This window comes from Chelonia mydas, chromosome 11 (assembly GCF_015237465.2).
Source record: "Chelonia mydas isolate rCheMyd1 chromosome 11, rCheMyd1.pri.v2, whole genome shotgun sequence".
NCBI lineage: Eukaryota > Metazoa > Chordata > Testudines > Cheloniidae > Chelonia > Chelonia mydas.
In genome coordinates this window covers 1,246,739-1,253,352 of record NC_051251.2, presented here as the reverse complement: position 1 = coordinate 1,253,352, position 6,614 = coordinate 1,246,739, and positions in this window count along the sequence as shown.

Genomic DNA, 6,614 nt, shown 5'->3' with positions numbered 1-6,614 from the left:
CCCATGTCCCCACGCTGCCCTATATACCCCCCAGGCTGCCCCATGTCTTCCCACCACCCTATCGACCCCCCCGGGCTGCCTCCCATGTCCACACCCCATAGGCCCCCTGGCCTGCCCCACAGACCACCGAGGGCTGCCCCATGTTCCCCGGCACCGGCCTGGAGATGGGGGACCCGGGGACTGGGACCGGGAGGCCCAGCCCAGCTTGGGAGCAGCCGGGTCTGGGCAGTGGGAGGACAAAGGGCTGAGGAGAGAGGAGGCCAGGGGGCCTGTTTGCCTGGACCGAGGACACGGGACAGAGGGGGGCTGTTGGGGGAGGGGATTTAGGGGGCTCGGCAGGAGGGAGGGGGCTGCTGGACTGGGACAAGGAGCAGCCGGAGCCCATGGGGATGGGGACTGACCCAGCTGGATGGGGCCGACACTGGCCAGGCCCCAGGCCCTGAGACGTGCCTGCGCTGGGTTCAGACGGTCAATAAACCTCCTGTTTTGCACTGGCTGAGAGTCACGGCAGGCTAGAGACTGGGGTGGCGGGGGGTACATTGCTCCCTCGGGGGGTGGAGGCCCCGGGGGCCCAGAGGGAGGGGACTCCCTGGGGGGCCCACGGCGAGAAACAGGTGTGCAAAGGCTCAGAGAGGTGCGGCTCCAGGAGGCAGAGGGGCTTAACCCCCGAGAGAGAGAGTGGACCCCCGGGAGAAGGGCTGTCGCACTGAAGGAAGTATTTTTTTCACACAATGCACAGTCAACCTGTGGAACTCCTTGCCAGAGGATGTTGTGAAGGCCAAGACCATAATAGGGTTCAACAAAGAATTAGATACGTTCATGAAGGACAGGTCCATCAATGGCTATTAGCCGGGATGGGCACGGATGGTGTCCCTAGCCTCTGCTTGCCAGGAGCTGGGAATGGGCGACAGGATGGATCACTGGGTGATTCCCTGTTCTGTCCATTCCCTCTGGGGCACCTGGCCCTGGCCACTGTCAGAGGACAGGACACTGGGCTAGGTGGACCTTTGGTCTGGCCCAGTCTGGCTGCTCTTTGGTTCCTTCCAGGGCCCCTACGGAACAGAGAGAGCCTGGGTCCTGGGGGTCCGTGACAACGTGGTAGCAGAGGATGGTTGGTGGATGCGCCCTGTCGACAGTTGGCTGCAGGCGGGAGTCACCACCCTGCCGGGAGAATGTCTCTGCAAGTGGGAAAAGAGCGTGGGGGCCACTTCCGCGGAGGACGTGTATCACAGTTGTCACGGAGTGTGGGGGAGTCCAGGCCCTGCACCCCTCTTCCTGGGATTCACTGAGACTCTCAGCCAGCCAGTAAAATGGAAGGTTTATTGGACAACAGGAACAAACAGAGCTTGTGGGTACACCCAGGACCCCTCAGTCAAGTCCTTCTGGGGGAGCAGGGAGCTCAGACCCCAGCCCTGGGGTTCCCTGTGTTCCTCCACCCAGCCCCAAACTGAAACCAACCCCCCCAGCAGGCTCCCTTCTGCAGCCTCTGTTCACATTCCTGGGCAGAGGTGTTACCTCCCCCTCCCCCTCCTGGCTCAGGTTACAGGCTCTCAGGTCTCCCGTCCCCAGTGAAACCCCCCTGCCACATTCCCAGGTCAACACTCCCCCCTCCCTGCTGCGTCACATCCTCACAGGGGCCACTTCCGCGGAGGACGTGAATCACCTGCTGGGGCTGGATTGGCCGTAGAACGTCTGTCCTCCAGACCTTAAAATGTGGTTAGTGGACCAGAAGCCTAAGGACGCGTGAAGAGCAGGTATCTGGCAAACGAGTTTATGAACAGCAGATCTGGATGGGGGGAGACCCACGTCAGGGACTCAGAAGGGGAGTCCCCCAGAGACCTCTCGGAGTGCGGACTGTAGGAACCCCAGTCCAGGGGTGCCCATGAACATAGGCACTGACTCCATGGTGCTCTGGGGCTGCTCTGCCCCCACCAGGAGCCAAGCTCCCCTCCCCCCCAGCCCCACCTCCTCCCCTGAGCACGCTGTGTCCCCGCTTCTCCACCTACTTCCCAGTGCTTCCCGCCCGGCTGCCACCAAACAGCTGTTTGGCAGCTCCAGGGGGTGGGGGGGATCGTAGCATGCTCAGGGGAGGAAGTGGGGAAGAGGTGGGGCTGGGGCAGGGATTTGGGGAAGGAGTCGGAATAGGGGCAGGGAGGGGGCGGAGACTTTGGGGAAGGGGTCGGAATGGGGGTGGGGGAGGGGTGGAGTCGGGGCAGGGCCGGGGTCAGAGGTGGGTCGAGCACCCACCGGCGGGAGCAGAAGTTGGCACCTATGCCCGTGAATGCTGGAGTAGGCAGACCCCTCCATGGGACCTGCGATGTAATTACTGTGCCCAAAAAGGACACCAGGTGGTGCAATGCCCCAGAGTAAAGGAAATCTGGGCCGAAGAGAACCCTCAGAGGGTTACGGTAGCTTTGGGAAGCGGCTCTCTGAAGCCATGTGCCTGTCTCTTTGGAGGAATCAGTCACCCAGCCAGCTTCTGGGGCAGAGCTGGCCAGGGAAGGGGTGGAGGCAGACGGGCTTCCACCCCAAGCCCTGCAGGTCTGCTTGTGCATCCCTGGGATCAGGCTGCTCTGACCCCCAAGGGGAGTGGACAGGGGTACTCAACGGGGAAACATTCACAGGGTGGAGAGGTCCTGGGACCAAGAGACTCTTGTCGGTGTGATGCAACCCCACCAGATGCGGAGGGGCTATATGACTTGGGGTGAGGGTCCCAAATATACAGCCATTCGCCCTGCCCTGGCTCAGATCCCTGTGCAGACACAGGAAGGATGGGGGGGCGGCAGTGCCGGGTTTACAATGGTCCCTGTGGTGCCATGGAGCCGGGCCCGTGCTCAGAAGGGGCCCCGGCCTGCTCCCCTTGCACTGTGCCCCGAGACCCCCCCCAGCCCACTGGCTTCCCCCCCAACCCCACCCACCACTTGCTCCTCTCGGCCCAGATCAAGTGGGGCGCAATGCATACCTAGGCCTGAGGGGGGCGGTCAGGCCCCTGGTTAAGGTCTTGTAGCAAGGTTACATCTGAAATGGGGGGCCAAAGGGGGCCCCGAAGAGGTTTGGGTGCAGAGTTAGCTACCTGTGGAGATGCTGATGGGGGATGGGTTGGAGAACTGGCTGGGTGGCAGCCCGGACCACAGCCAGTGAGGGCTGGGCCGAAACCCAGAGGTTGAATTCCAGACCGAGCCGCAGAAGGATCCCTCCTTGAAGAAGCTGAGGGCCCTGGCTCCGGGCAAGAGCCCTGTAAGAAGAAGGATCCGGTACCAGGAAAGGGCTCCCTGAGGGAAAGCTGAACCTGACAGGATCAGGGGGCAGCTGGTGGTTCCCCAGACGTACCCCCGGTGGAGTGTCCCTCTCTCTGAACGCCAGGCGAGGGCCCGCAGAACTTTTACTGCCCCAGAAATTCACAAGGGTCCGTCCTTGCGGGTGTATGGAAGGAGAGTGAGGGGACCCCGGATCTGATGAGAGACGAATGGGAGAAGATAAATGGGATAAACGAGGTTGGAGTATGAACTATCATTCCAGGGAAAGCTCACTGAGCCCGTGGGCTTGGCCAAGAAGAACCTAGTGTAACGAGGCTGGTTCTGGCAGGACCCAACGGTGAGTGTCAATTCAGGACAAATTGCTTCGAGCAGGGCAGTTACCGCCCAAGGCTGGGGTTTCTGTGCCCACCCAGGCAAACCAAACCAGCCAGCCAGAGAGGACTTCAGTCTCACCCCACTGGCTAACCACAAGTCACACAAGCAATTCCCTTAGACACTCCAGTTTCCCAGTATCTCCACCAGGGCCACTGTGACGATGTGAAGCAGCAGGGAGGGGGGAGTGTTGACCTGGGAATGTGCCCTGGGGAGGGGAGACCTGAGAGCCTGTCACCTGAGCCAGGAGGGGGAGGGGGAGGTAACACCTCTGCCAGGAATGTGGACGGAGGCTGCAGCAGGGAACCTGCTGGGGGGTTTTAGTTTCAGTTTGGGGCTGGGTGGAGGAACACAGGGAACCCCAGGGCTGGGGTCTAAGCTCCCTGCTCCCCCAGAAGGACTTGACTGAGGGGTCCTGGGTGTACCCACAAGCTCTGTTTTGGACTGTGTTCCTGTTGTCCAATAAACCTTCTGTTTTACTGGCTGGCTGAGAGTCTCAGTGAATCCCAGGAAGAGGGGTGCAGGGCCTGGACTCCCCCACACTCCGTGACAACTGGTGGTAGCGGTGGGATCTACTGCACCCCGTGAACGGCGCTTCCTGCTGTAAGTGACTGGGGAACAGTAAAACAAAGGGGGATTGACGGGGACCAGGTGTGCTGAAGATTCAGAGAGAGACGGTTTCTGGGGGCGGTTAACCCCTGGGAGTGTGTGACCAGAGAGAAGGACTTTTGCAGTAACAGGGTCCCCCGGGGGATTGCAGCAAGCGGTCCCAGGGGCGGAGGAGTCTGCAGCTCGACCCTGGCAAAGAGGTGGTGACCTCAAGAAGGACTGGCACACTAAGGGTTTTTCCTGGAAACCGTGGAAAGCTGCCCAGGCCTGCGAGTGGCCAGCAGGGAGATGTACGCTAAACGCCTTAAGAGCGACCTGGTGGAGCTGTGCAGGCAGAGGGGGCTGCGCATTGGGAGGTCCACCAAGGAACAGCTGATTGCCCAGCTGGAGGAGAGGGATCGCTTGGATGACCCGATCCCTGTCCCGGAGGGAAGCCGCCCAGGGGACGCAGCGTGGGCCCTGGGGCCTGACCAGGCTGGGAGGGGTCAGACTGCTGCCCAGGACACGCCGAGACCCTTCCTACCTATGCCTGGGGGAGGGGTTGGGGGAAGCCCAGCGAATACCGAGGGCACCCTGACCCCAGCAGCCAGCAGGGGATCCTCCCAGCGGAGCTCCCCATCCCTGGAGCGGATGCGGCTGGAATGGGAGAGGGAGAGGAAAATGAGGGAGCTAGAGGATCATGAAAAACAACGTCAACATGAGGAGAAACAACGTCAACATGAGCAGGAGGAGAAGGAGAGGGAGCGTCAGGAGAAGGAGAAACAACGTCAACATGAGCAGGAGGAGAAGGAGAGGGAGCGTCAGGAGAAGGAGAAACAAAGACAGCATGAACTGGAGCTGGCCAGGCTGAGGAGCAGTGGGGCCCCGGCTGCGGTGAGTGCGGGGGGACCCAAGACTGCAAGGAGCTTTGATAAGTGCCTCCTGGCCCAGCGGAAGGAGGGGGAGGACATAGATAGCTTCCTGACGGCCTTTGAGAATGCCTGCGAGCTGCACAGGGTTGACCCTGCAGACAGGCTCCAGTTCCTCACCCCCTTACTGGACCCCAAAGCCGTGGAGGTGTACAGCCGGATGACAGGGGCAGAGGCAGGGGACTATGAACTGTTCAAACAGGCCCTGCTCCGTGAGTTTGGGCTGACCCCCGAGATGTACCGGAGAAGGTTCCGGGGTCAGCGTAAAACGCCTGAGGCCACCTACCTACAGCTGGCCAACCGGATGCAGGGATATGCCCGCAAGTGGACAGCGGGGGCCCAAACTAGAGAGGACCTGCTTGACCTAATCGTACTGGAGCACCTGTATGAACAGTGCCCTTCCGACCTGAGGCTGTGGCTGGTGGACAAAAAGCTCGCGAACCCCCAGCACGCAGGGCAGCTGGCCGACGAGTTTGTGAACAGTCGGTCAGGGGGTAGCCGGGAGGAGTCCCAAAAGAACAGGCCCCCCCCGATGCAGAGAGAGAGTCACCCTGGGACCTCCCAGCGGGGAAATAGGGAGAACCCCCTCCAAAGGGGAACGCCTGGCATCGGGCCCCTCCGACCCCCTCGAGGGGACCAGCGTGACCTGAGCTGCTATCACTGTGGCCAGAGAGGCCACGTACGGGCCCAGTGCCCCGGGCTCAGGGACAAACTGAGCAGACCCAACCTACCCAGGGTTAACTGGGTAGGGACTCAGCTGGACGAAGGGCAGACGACCCAGGCAAGGGGGGCTACCAGTTTACCACCTGCTCAGGAGGGAAGAGTACCCCCGGCCAGCCCCGCCAGAGGGCTGGAGGCTCTGGACTCAGGGTGCTCGGTTTACAGGGTGGGCGCGGGGCTGTCCCTCCGGAGAGAGTGCCTTGTTCCCCTGGAGGTGGATGGGAGGAAGGTCAATGGATACTGGGATACGGGGGCGGAGGTGACGCTGGCCCGGCCCGAGGTGGTGGCCCCAGATCGGGTGGTGCCCAACACCTACCTGACCCTGACGGGGGTGGGCGGGACCCCATTTAAGGTGCCCGTGGCAAGGGTACACCTGAAATGGGGGGCCAAGGAGGGCCCCAAGGATGTGGGGGTACACCACCATTTGCCCACTGAAGTTTTGATGGGGGGAGACCTAGAGGACTGGCCAAGCGACCCCCAGACCGCTCTGGTTGTGACCCGTAGCCAGAGCCGGCGAGGGGCACTGCGACCTGACCCTGGGGAGGGTACCACACCGGAGGCGCAGGACCCTACCCTGGTGGGGAGGGAGTGCCGAGGGGCACGGCTCAGAGAGGCGGAGGCCTCAGACCTGGCCACGGAGGGGGAACCGGGCCCCATCCCTTCCCCGGCCGCTGAGTTCCAGGCCGAGTTGAGGAAAGATCCCTCCTTGCGGAAGCTCAGGGACCTGGCCGACCTCAGTGTGGGACGG